The sequence below is a fragment of the Herpailurus yagouaroundi genome, unplaced genomic scaffold, assembly GCF_014898765.1.
Source record: "Herpailurus yagouaroundi ecotype Mexico unplaced genomic scaffold, PumYag 203, whole genome shotgun sequence".
Lineage (NCBI taxonomy): Eukaryota > Metazoa > Chordata > Mammalia > Carnivora > Felidae > Herpailurus > Herpailurus yagouaroundi.
This window is the reverse complement of record NW_024412434.1, coordinates 1,993,131-2,006,475: the sequence shown is the minus strand read 5'-3', so window position 1 is coordinate 2,006,475 and position 13,345 is coordinate 1,993,131. Positions and strand designations below refer to the sequence as shown.

General features: G+C 37.8%; 1 protein-coding gene and 1 long non-coding RNA gene across 6 annotated transcripts in view; one reads left to right on the top strand and one right to left on the bottom strand.

Annotated features, from left to right (window-relative positions):
- Positions 1-13,334, bottom strand: part of LOC121014620 (uncharacterized) — an 81,416-nt gene extending 68,082 nt beyond the window's left edge. For both annotated transcript variants that reach the window (XR_005783309.1, XR_005783308.1), the window contains exons 1-2: positions 11,310-13,334; positions 10,434-10,474 (exon numbers count right to left, since the gene is read on the bottom strand). This is a non-coding gene — a long non-coding RNA (uncharacterized LOC121014620). The remainder of the gene's footprint in view (positions 1-10,433; positions 10,475-11,309) is intronic.
- The window catches only part of CCNY (cyclin Y), a 331,023-nt gene that overhangs the window by 76,382 nt on the left and 241,296 nt on the right, over positions 1-13,345 (top strand). The gene's annotated exons all lie outside the window — the stretch shown is intronic.

The following is a 13,345-nucleotide window of genomic DNA, read 5'->3' as shown; positions in this document are numbered from 1 at the left end:
CTAAGCCGCCCCGGAAATAGCTTATTGATGTTTGATGTCTGAATTTAATCTCTATATAACAGATCTCCCACCAACCATGATTCTGGCTGCTAACAATATTTGATACCACAAATCAAGTTTGCCAAGGCACTCAAGTGACTCAAAATCGGTTAACAGTGGCAAATCAATATCTGACATATTACAGTATTATCTTTTCTATATTCTCACACTAAGGGCTGATTTGTGTTCTCACCCCTTCCATAACATGGGAGAACCCTCCTCATGTGACAGAAACTCTGTGTGTGAGGAACCATGAAGTTAAAAAGACAACCCATAGAATGGGAGAAAATACTTACAAATGATATATCTGATAAATGTCTTATTTCCAGAATATGTAGAGAACTCTTACAACTCAGTAACATAAAGATAAATAACCTAGTTTTAAAGTAGGCAAAGGACATGAATAGACATTTCTCCAAAAAATACACACAAAGTCCCAATAAGCACACAAAAAGATACTGAACTTCATGCAAATCAAAATCACAATAAGATGCCACTTCATACCCAATGGAAGGCTATAGTGAAAAACAGGCAATAACAAATGTTGATAAGAATGTGGAGAAACTGGAATCCGCATTCATTGTGGGTGAGAATTGTAAAATAGTGCAGCCATATTGGAAAAGTTTTGTCATTCCTTGAAATTTAAACATGGAGTTACTATATGACCCTGTTAGATATCTATCCCATTCCACTGTTAGATGTCTATCCCATTCCAATCTATAACAATTCCACTGTTAGATATCTATCCAGGAGAAATGAAAACATATGTCCACACTTGTGTGGACATATAATTCTCAAAGCAGAATTATTTATAATAACCAAAAAGTGAAAACCACACAATGCCCATCAATTAATGATTGTATAAACAAGGGTATATCCATACAAGGAATTTTATTTGGTGACACAAAGGAATGAAGTATTGATAAATTACACAACATTGATGAACCTCACTACATGCTAACCTCAATTATTCAAAATGAAAGATGCCAGTTGCAACAGATTGCATATTATATGATGATTTATATGAAATGTCTAGAATAGACAAGTCCACAGACACATAAAGCAGATTACTGGCCTAGACCTGGAAGGGGTAGGGAGAGTAGGAATGGTGAATGATTGCTGATTGGTTCCTTTGGGGATGTGTAAAGGTTCTAAAATTAGATTATGGTGATGGTTGCACAAGTCTGTAAATATATTAAAAACCATTGACTTGTACACTTTAAACAGCTGAATTTTATGGTTTGTAAATTATATCTCAATAAGGTGGCTAAAAAAGTGAACATAGTTTCAGGGACAATATGAAGTTGTTTCCATATATGAAACCAAGTTCCCAGAAAGGGGAAGGTGAGTAACAGATGGCTAAAAAACTTCTCAGATTTAATGAAAACTATAAACCACACGCCAGGAAGCCCAAGGCATCCCATGCAGAATAAATAACATATTTGCATCACAAACTGAGGCATATCACAGAAAAATTGCTTAAAACAAGTGATTAAGAGAAATATCTTAAAAGCAGCCAGAGAATGGGAAAACACATTACAAACAGAGGAATGTAGATAAAAATTATAGCAGACTTCTCAGCAGATATATGCAAGAAAAAGTGAAATGACTCTATAAAATGCTGAAAGAATAAAAAATCAATTTAGAATCCTATATCCAGTAAAAATATTCTTCAAAACAAAAGCAAACTTTTAAATAAACAAAAATGGAAACTTTGTCACCTGCTACTTGAACTAGAAGAAATGTTAAAGTTCTTCAGGCAAAAGGAAAATGCTATCTGATGGAAAACTTGAATTTACACAAAGGAATGAAGAGTACCAGAAATGGTCAATATGTGAATATAGAATCATTTTTGTATCAATTTATTCATTTCTTCAGTGGTAACTGATCAAAGCAAAAATAAACAAAAAACAACAACAACAAAAGCACATCATAACACATGTGGAAATAAAATGTACAACAAGGACTCAAAGAACAAGAGAGGAAAAATGCAAGCATAATATTTTAAGAGTCTTACATATCTTATATAAGATATGGAATAATATTGGGGCGCCTGGGTGGCGCAGTCGGTTAAGCGCCCGACTTCAGCCAGGTCACAATCTCACGGTCCGTGAGTTCGAGCCCCGCGTCAGGCTCTGGGCTGATGGCTCAGGGCCTGGAGCCTGTTTCCAATTCTGTGTCTCCCTCTCTCTCTGCCCCTCCCCTGTTCATGCTCTGTCTCTCTCTGTCCCAAAAATAAATAAACGTTGAAGAAAAAAATTTAAAAAAAAGATATGGAATAATATTATTTCAATGTAGATTGAATAAGTTAAAGAACAATATTGTAAATCTTAGAGCAACCATTAATAATTAGGACAAAGGGAAATAGCTTATTAACTACTAGTGGAAGTAAAATGGGCTTTTAAAAAACAACCCAAAAGAAGGTAGGAGAAGAAACAAGAACAATGTAGATTTGGAAGTTCATCAAGAAGACATAAAAATACTAAATCTGCATGTGCCTAAAACAGAGCTTCAAAACATATGAAGGAAAAACTGATAGAAGTGCAAAGAGAAACAGACAAATGTATAGTTGGAGACTTCATTTTCCCTCTCCTAGTATTTGATAGAAAAAATAGAAAATCATTAATGATATAGATGATTTGAACAATCCTACTAAACAACTGGATCTAATTTATATTTATAGTATGTTTAGCCCAACAACAGTAAAACACATTTTTTTCAAGTGCACATGAAACATTTACTAAAATAGATCAAAAGCTGGGTCATATAATATGCTTCATCATATTTAAAAAGATTGAAATAATTATAGATCGCATTTTCTGAAAACATGGAATTATCTGAAATTATTTAGAAAATCCTAAAATATTTTAAAATCAAACAACAAAACATTCAAATTAAATAGGCTATGGGTAGGAGAAATCACATATTATAAAACATTTTGACCTGAATGAAAATTTTAAAATACACCAAAATTTGTAGGATAAAAAGAATACTTAGAAGAAAATGCGTAATTTTAAATGCTCATGTTATAAAAGAAGAAAGTGCTAAAATCAATCTAAGTCTCCATATTAAGAAGCCAGAAAAAGGGTAGCAAATTAAATCAAAGTAAAAGGAAGGAAATCATAAATATAGGAGTTAAAAGTGATAAAGTAGGAAACAAAATAATAGTAACACAGAATAGATATTAGAAAATCAATAAAACCTAATAAAACCTCTTTGGAAAATGAGAAACTTGATAAACCTGTAGCCAGACCAGTTATGGGAAAAAGAGAGAGAGAGAGAGAAAAAGAAAAAAAAAAAAATGACCATTAGTAGAAAAAAAACAGGACAATACCACAGATCTTGCAACCATTAAAAAAAAAAAGGAATATTACAACAAAAAATATAACAAATATAACAACATAGGTGTTGTTACAACAAATTCTTTGAAAGTCATTAACAATAGTGACTCAAGAAAAAAGAGAAAATCTGAGTAGCCCTATATTCACTAAAGATTAGTAATTAAAATTAATAATTAAAATAAAGATAAAAATCATTCATTAAAAGCTACCCACAAAAAAACCTCCAGGCTCAGATGGATTCACTAGTAAATTCTACCAAACATTTAAGAAAGAAGTAATACCAACTGTGTACAAACCATTTCCAAAAAAGAGAGAACATTTCTCCACTTTTTTTTTTTTGAGGCCAAGAAAACTAGTAACTGATACACCTCATTGAACATAGATGCAAAAATTCTTTTTTTTAATTAATTAATTTTTAAGTTTTTAATGTTTATTTATTTTTGACAGAGATGAGAGACAGAGCATGAGTTGGGAAGGGGCAGAGAGAGAGAGGGAGACACAGAATCTGAGGCAGGCTGTAGGCTCTGAGCTGTCAGCACAGGGCCCAATGCAGGGCTTGAACTCATGAACCCTGAAATCATGACCTTAGCTGAAATCAAAAGGCGATGCTCAACCAACTCAGCCACCCAGGTGCTGTAGATGCAAAAATTCTTAATGAATCCCAAAACACATCCCTTTGCATGTATATTCATAGGGATATATAATTTTTCATGAATCAAATGATACATTCAGGTATGTAATCTGCTTTTCCCCCCTCAACATTTCATGGTTCTCTAAAATAAGTATAGATATATATATATACATCTTTAGTTTTATGACTTCATAGATCCTACTGTATGTAGCAGAATTTACTTAACTAGTCATTGCTTCAAGGGCATTTAGGTTGCATCCAGTTTTTCCACAATTATAAATTAAATGGCAATAATTACCATATTTCACACAAATACAAATAACATCTATGAATGTTAATATTCTTTTCAAATATTTTTTAAATCAGTTCTACAGATTTGTGAGTGGAGAAAACTGTTAACAAGAGTGGAAGTATTTTTATTTCCTGAGAAGGAAAACCTTCTTCTACTCTATTCACAATATTACCATGTGCACCTTTTAGAGTATGGGAGAGGGAACCTAAATCTTATTCCTCTCATCTGTTTAGCGCTTTAAAACAATTTTTTTTAACATTTATTTATTTTTGAGAGAGAGAGCGAGAGCGAGTGAGCAGGGAAGGAACAGAGAGAGGGAGACAGAATCTGAAGCAGGCTTCAGGCTCTGAGCTGTCAGCAGCACAGAGCCCAACATGGGGCTGGAACCCATGAGCCATGAGATCGTGACCTGAGTCAAAGTCAGCCACTTAACCAACTGAGCCACACAGGTGCCCCCTGTTAGCACTTTACATACAGAAGTGTCCCAAAGCAGAGTTGTGACCTATGCATTCTTGGAGCAGGTTAAAGTAGTGGAAGGTCTTAGGTCTGAGTCTTCTCTGCACTGATTTTACTGTTTTTCACCTGAGCCCCTCCCCCATCACTTGGTGCACCTCTCCTCCATCAGGTTGTCCTCTGAGTACCCCAGGCCCACCACAGTGCCTCCTGGCTGAGCTCCACTCAGAGTGCGTCTTGTTCTCTCATGGCTTTTTCTCTAGTCCCTCTGAGTTTTGTGAGTGAAGATGTTGCCCTGTGTTCTACTTTTGGAGCCTTGAGAAGTGATCCATCTGGCTAATCAGATGTATCAACTGGTACTGTGCTAGTAGAGAACAGTAACATTTTCATGTGTGAATAACCCAAATAACACTTATCAAAGGCAAAATGAGACTAAAGCCTTATTGCCAAGGGAGGCCAATGGGGAATTTCAAGCATCCTGTTAGGCAGTTGATGGCATTATCACCAAGCAAAGGGGGGACTTTGCATCTTCAGGCCACACTATTGAGGGAGGTGCCAGCTTCTCTCCAGCCCAGTATCATAACAAGAAGTATTCAGAACTTATGAAATTGATCTCATTTTCAAACAGAAGACCCAATCCTTGGGGCTGATGCTAAAAGGTATAGATATGAAACAGGGCTAAAGGCAGAAGGTACAGATTTTCACTTCTTTCCTTGCATCACTCATTGTTTTTCTTGGTATTTACCATACAATGACTGTTCAACATTCATTAAAACTTAGCGTCACATATCCTGCCAAGGTAAAGTTCCCAAGAAATGCAGAAGGATAGCAACTAAGTAATAGAAAGAAGTTTCTATTAGGTTTGTAACAATCATGGCTCTTGAAGGTCTTGGGATAAGGTGACATTATGAAGAAACATTGCAGGTTATTATCAGCTATAAGTTCACCTGCTGGACAGAAGGAAAATAGAAATAACAGGACACACTGAAGTAATTCAGAACTTGGAAAAACAACATGCTGAAGAATTGTCAGGACTGGATTTAGAACACAGCTCTCTATATGCAGCCTCCCTTTGTTAGATGTATAAAACCACTGTGGTCCATCATAGGGAAACTAAGATTGACACAATTACTGCTTCTGGAGATTTACCTGACAGTACCTTGATGCCTGTTAGGTGTTTATTTTCATAATACTGGGGCGACAAACAAATAAGACAAGTTCTGTTCTCTACTTCAGAGTTTACTTGGAGAGAGGTGGGTAAAATACAATAAATTCTGGGGGTACAGGTGTATATAAAATGTTGTCAGAGACAATGGAAACTCATCCAATTACAGATCATAGAATGGCCAGAAGTTCCTTTCTGAGCTTTGAGTTTCAGTAAGGAAACAATTGCAAAATGGCATAAACTCTCTAAAATGGTATATGGCAACACTTATCAAGAGATTTTAAGATGTTCCTATCTGGTCAAAATGACTCAGACTAATTCCTTTTATGGAAATAAGTAGATGCAAAAACGATCAGTATATCAAAATGCACACCTCAGAACTGTTTATTATACTGAAAAGAAACAAATGGAATGTCCAATAATTGTGGAATGTTTAATGAGTTATGGCACATCTATATAGGATATATTTTGCTGTTGTGATAGTTTTTAAAAACTGTTAACTGGTTTGGGAAAGTACTTAAGACACTAAAAAAAATGGAGGCTATAAAGTTTATATATATATATATATATATATGTATATATATATATATATATATATATATATATATAATATGATCACATTATCATAAAAGAAAATATATGGGAAATGATCAAATGGCTGAAGGAAATCATGCTCCCCTCAAAAAAGGGGAAAGTATTAACAAAACACTGAATGAGAGCTAATACGAAGGAAATGTCATTAATCTCTGACTTTAAATAAGAGTAAATCCAGTGGTGTTTTCTGTGCCTTGCACATCATCTCAACAATGTTCTCAAAGAGGCTCTTAAGCTTCTAAGCTCTTAGATTTTTTTCTCATTTAGTTAAAAAAAAAAAAAAAGTCTGTTACAGGCCTGCTTATCTGCAACTGGGCATGTTTCCAAGCTCACATATATATATATATTTCTAGAATGACGTGGGAAAACTGGAACCAGAATGACTGTTTAAAAGACCTCCTGTAGAAGTTATAAGAAGTATTTTGAAATCAACAATCTTTCTTTTTCTTTTTTAAACAAGTATTACTTTTTCCTTTTAAACCGTTTTCAGTGGGAAGCTAAACTAGATAATGAATTCGTGATAGAGTGTAATTGCTGTTATTTTCTTTCAGATGCTATGAAAAGTGTAAGGATGTGTACCTCCTAATAGAAAGAATGAATAACATTTGTGAAGTGAATAACTGGCAAATTTAGACAGGGTTTCTCAACCTTGGCACTCCTGCCATTTTGGGCTGTACAGTGCTTATTGTGGGGGCTGTTCTGTGCACGATAGGATGTTTAGCAGCATCTCTGGCTCCTACCCACTAGATGTAGGAGCATTCCCTCCCCAGTGGTGACAAGAAAGGTCTCTAGACATAGGCAATCTGCCCTTTCACTGATTTGGACAAACTGGCAAAATTTATCAACTGAATGAACATGGCTTTTGAGCATGTATGTATTCCATGCACGTACACACATGCATACACATATACGGCATATTACTTTTTTTCTTCTGGATTTGGGTGCTTTCAGGTTTAAAAAAACATGAAGCATGGCAATCTAAGCTCTGAGATTCCATCTTCTCTTTTTGAAGTGGAAAAGTTAATGAATGACACTCTCTAATGTCTTTCTTCCTATTATGGTCAGAACCAGGCTCTGAAAAGCATAACTTCATTTCATAAAGCTGTTTTCCTGGCTAATTAATTTGCAAGAAGGCATAAAAGGTAATAAACACTTTATTGCCTGTAGATCTCTATGGATCTCAAAAGCTTTACAACACAAGAAATATTTCCCCAAATATTTCAACACACAATAAAAGGGAATTATCAGTGAAGACTTTCTACAATCATCACTAACACAACCCCCTTTCCCTGCCTCCAGTTCAGTAGGTCCTTCCTTGCTGACAATAAAGGATGGAGAGAAAGAAAAGTACCAGAAGACTGAGGGGGTTAAAAAAGGAGCGTGTTCAGGTTGTCTAACCTCTTATCAGGTAACAAATAGTCGTTGAGCACTTCCTACATGCCAGGCACGTGGCAAAGTGCTGCAAAGAAGATTCAGGGAAGCAAACAGGGTGTCTTTTAGGAGTTTAGAGTTTAGTAGGCAAGATAAAAGAAATTAATGCATAAAAACAACAACTAGAAAAGATGGATGGTTTTAGATAAAACCTATGTGAGTTTATGGTTTCCAGCATGAGGGACTGAGAAAAAACAGTGCTTGTGCTGGGCCTTGAAGGCTAAGAAGGATTAAAAACACGTGGAGCTGGGCAGCAGAGGAGGAAAGGTGTTCAGGCAATGAGGTCACACGAGTAAAGTGAGACCAGAATGACAGGCCTGTTAACTGTGAACAGTGCTGATGGGCTGGAGAAAGGTGGGCCTGAATGCCAGGCAGAGTGGAGTTTTTATTCTATAGCCAGTGAGAGGCTATTGACAAACCTCAAGCAGGGAGGTGACAGGATTGCCCACTTCAGCAGGATCTACCAGCTGCTCCTGGGGACACTAGGGCTGTCTGAATGTTGAATTATAGCTGTAGTGTTTAAAGTTCCCTCGAGATCATAAATGTGAGGTACAGGCAATAAGTTAACACAATTTATCAATTATCTTTATTTTACTTTTAAAATGCTGCTGGTTTTTGTCATGTTGGCAACAGGGTCTAATGTGAGGCCAGTTAACTAACATAAGGGTATGCAAAGTGCCTGGCTCATGGGAGAAATCCCCTCCAACATCCCCAGTGCCAACCATCTTTGACTAGAAAGACTTCTTGCCTGTGTTTGGAAGAATATAAGGTAGCAGAAACCAACTTTCTAGCCTTTTTCCAAATAGTCAGTGGAGGAGTCATGAAGAGAGGTCCAGAAAAAACTTTTTGAACAGGAGAGAATTAATTTCCTGGCTCAGGTGGATCTTTAATATCTACCACAGTATGTCTGTAAGACACACATACAGCATAGTATGCTCAGTTCCAGTTCTGGGAATACTGAAAGAATGCTATATTAAAATAATGCATCAGGCAGTTAATTCTTTCAATTTCCATGGGGACTAATCTGCCTTTTGGAGGAACAACTTCTTTTTGCTACAAAATCTTACCTTGGCTCGAGCCTGCCTATTGCATTTTCCCATTCCAAACTGCGTTCTACTATGGGCAGCCAAGTACACATGATGACTGCCCAGTTGTAGGTCAGAATCCCCATTTTCTGGGGGCCAATGAGTGAAAACTGCTGACACAGAGACATAAAACTCTATCAAAGGATAATATCAGATCCTCAACAAATCAGGATCAGATTTGGCTGAACATTACTTGGGAATGCAAAATAACAGTGGCTTATACAACATAGTTTATTTCTTTCATGTAAAAGAAGCATACAGGGACAGATCTTAGTTCATGGCTTTCATCTTCAAGGTCAGTTGGTATTACAAAGCACAGGCTAGAATTTCAGCCACTGTGTCCACATTCCAAGAAACAAAAGAGGAAATACCACCAGAGAGCTTTCTTGTAAGATTCATATCATTGGCCAAACTAGTCACATGGCTAGCTGTCATCTTTGAGGAGGGCATGCTGCTGGTCCTCACAAAATGGAGGATTCCATAACAAGGGAAGATGGGAGGACTGATCCTGAGTAGAGAAGTAACAGCCTCTCCCAGTCAGACCAACCCTGTGAGATGTTGGGATTTGCCTTATCCTAGTTCTCAAAGATTGAACATACCTTTACCATTTCTATTCCTGCTGAGCACAGAAGAATAAAGATTGAGTTTGGCAATGGCAAGAGAAAGAATAGACTTCTTAAGGCTGGTTAGCCTGGGGACAGGTGGTGAACTCTCAGTTGTGTGGTAGATAAATCAGTTTCCTTGTGGGCCTTTGCCCAGAAACCCAAAGACTCTGTCTGTCCCCAGCTTCATTATTTGTTCCATAAACAAAGGTTTGACTCATGGATAGGAAATATGTGGCACAAGTGCTATCTCCTGCTCCTCCTCCTCCTTTCCTTAGGGCAGCATTCTTCCCTGTTGGGCTGGAAACAGGACCTTAGAATCCTTCTCAACATATTGTTCCTGGCAGTTACTCTAGTACAAAAGACTTGGCATTAGTGTTTAAATATACTAGCCATTGTTAATTGCTTGTGGGAATTTTCACTCTGACAGAATCTCTGGGTATAATTCTTTACTTCATAGGAATAAATCTCTTATAGTGGAATTTTACATGCATCCACAGGGGAGAAAATTACTTAATATATAGTCTTGGCATTCTTCAGATTTCACCACTAAGTGACCACAATCACTCACACAGATGGACATGTTCTACATCTGATCTTTTGATTTTTTTACCTTACTGGATGATGAATTTCTCAAGGGCAAGAACTATATTTTACCATTTTTGTATCCCTAAGGTGCCTGGCTCAGTACACTTCTGAGAAATATTTTATCAATAAATGAATCACCTATCTTGGTCAAGGTCAAGTGGCTATCAAAGCAAATACTTCCCCAATAGCTGGTTACATTGTAGACTACTTACCTTCAAGTACTAGGGAGAGGCCTTATCTACAGTGGAGGTCACTAGAAAATAAGAGGGTGACAGGAAGAGCATTGGTGGTACCACAAAGGGTCTGGGTTTTTTCATAACTGCCTCACAAATGTTGAGTAACTAACACAGAAACCTGGTTACCAAGTGATAAGGAAAGGGCAGATATACTCTGAAAAGGTTTTTTTCCCCCAAGACTCTACCCATTTTTCTTCTTTTGACCAAAAGTCCAGGTCCTGGGTTAACTTGGCTCAGTGTTTTCTGTATTCTAGGAGGTGATTCAGGGCATTGTGCAAGTGACTTATCCATATTTCATGGATAGAAGTGTGACTGAAGATCTGATTCAATTAAGGTAGCTTATTCTCAGTAGTTTTTTATAAGTAGATTTTATAGATTAATACTAATACCAATCACGTTTTAAATACTGTGGTTCCATTGAAAATTTTGTTCAAAAAAAGCTACTACTCCTAAAAAAAAATTTAAGAGCACTGACTTAGCTGGTTCACCCAAGTTCCATATTTAACTCTTCACAATGACCACAATCTTAAATAGTCATCGTAGCGAAAGCCGAAGGAAAGAAAAATGCCCAAATGATTGTTTTTGCTTAAAGAGCAGGGTGTGGGTTATGAGTAGATGCAGGTTGATATTTTCTCAAACTGACTGAGTTGAGGACAGGGGTTTTGGCTTGCAGTGCTCATCTTTTCTCTCTCCCTCTGGCCCAATCCTGGGCTAGATTTACCCTACTGAGGAAGTGTTCTTGCATTTAGATTCCCACGTGGCACAATGTCAAAGATGCTGTGGCTAACTGCACATGTTATTTCTGCATACGCTTCTCTTGCTTCTCTTCAACTTTCTTGTATGTCTACTTACTCTGGTCAGAAGGGCGGTGCCCACAGAAATAAGGCTCCCCTCTCTTCTTCAAGTCTAGAGCTAGTCCTAAGCAGTCACTGCCAGCTTCCTTCAAAAAGAATAGAAAAGGGAAGAAGCAACACTAGAATCTCTTTTTCACTCCAAAGCTTTGCAGATTTCTTCTCTCATTATTCTAACCTGCTTCTCTCCTCCCTTCCTGCTCAGTGATACCTACTGGTGGGGGCAGGAGGTGTTGGGGTGGGTACAACTGAGAGGGGACCTTATAGACTTCACAGTAAGAACCAAGGTTCAAATCTGATTACACCTTTTCTCAGTAGTCTGATCTTGGGTTTAATTATCAGAAAGTGTCTTGATTTGTAAAATGTGGGAAACAGCATAGGCTGAGGATGTAAAAAAAAAACAGTACAGAGCATGGCTTCTAACAGATGTTCAATAAATGACACATTTCATTATCATCTTGGTATCACCTTGCTTCTGCAACCTCTTCTAAAGTCTCATTGTGTGTCAAAGAGGAGGTAGCTCTCTGTGGAGGAGGTATGTTTGTGTTGAGGTATGTGTGTGTTGGGAGGGGCAGGGGGCGTGACACTCAGGTAAATCACTGGTGAGGATTTAGCACTAGGTCTGGGCCTGTTGTTGACCAAAAGTCACACTTTTGAATAAGCCCAACAGGTGCACTCCTAAAGGGAACATAGCAGGAATGTCAAAGAGGGGATGGGGAAGGTGGGGAACCAAAAAAACCTCTGCTGACCAGTGGCTGTCCATCCTTTGGCCAAAAATCTGTGGCTATCTCTACCCCTAGTCCTGTCTTCTCTCACCTCCAGAGGCTCTTTTCAGTTAACACTCCTGAATGACCTGCCAGCACAGTAAGCTTGCAGATGGCATTCTGTCTCTCCTATTAACCCCTTCAAGCCATATCATTAATATAAATACTAAAAATTCTGCAATTAAATGGAAAGTATTTAATATGCATGAGTGGATATGCCATACACATATGGTTCAGTATTTGGGTGCTTATAATGTCCAAATTATAAAACAGCTATCAGAGCAGACAATATGGTAACCCCTGTCCCAATTTTCATCCATCTTACCCACACACTGTGGCCTTGAAAATGTGAATATACGCATTCACTGACTTGCAGTTATGTCCCAAACTTTCCTGGGAAGCAAGATGGTCAGAACTGCTTTAATAAAGAGCATTATTGTGTCTTGTTGCTCTTTACCCACCTTTTCAGGGCTGCAGTTCATTGGAACTTCCCTTTACAGTTCCTTTCTCATCCTGTCAGCATCAGCACTTTGATGCCATTTATTTTCCAAGGACATCTGCTACTGATCCCAACAAATGGCATTAATCCAGTTCAGAGCATTAACTGGATAACACGTTGCTGATGCTACATAAGTGTTAGTTCCCTTACTCTTTTCCTTCCCTTTTAGTACTTGCAACTGTCACTAGTACTGAGACGTGGAGCAAATCAAGGCACTTAATCTTTCGCGACTTCAGTTCCCTCATATATAAAATTAAAAAGGTTGTGCCAGATTTTTCTGTGCTCAAAACCATTTTTTCCCTGAGTCTCCTCGTGCCTTCTTCATTGACTACTTGGAAAAAGAGTGGGGAGCTTATTTCTGCCACCTTATGCTCTTGAGGCAAGAAGGTCTTTCTGGGGTGTCGGGAGGGAATGGAGCCCTAGATTTCCTGAACTTCTGCTGTGAGCCAGGCACTCTAACATGCCTCAGGTCAGACTGGTCGCGGCAGGACACAACCCGACAGCATTCAAAAGTAAAGAAAGATAACTGGTGTTAAGTGATCTGTCTCTACTTCACATTAACTTCCTAGAAACTCAAAGCACTCTACAGCTAATTCAACATTAATGTAACCCAGGGGGCCCCAAGAATTATTTCACCGCTTAATACAAGGCCACTAAATCCTGGCAAACATCAACAAGTGAGAAGTCCCAAATCAACATCCAGTTTCCTTTTAATGCTTAAGAGAAGAAAAAGAAAGAAAGAAAGCAAGCAAGCAAGCAAGCAAGCTTTCCCCC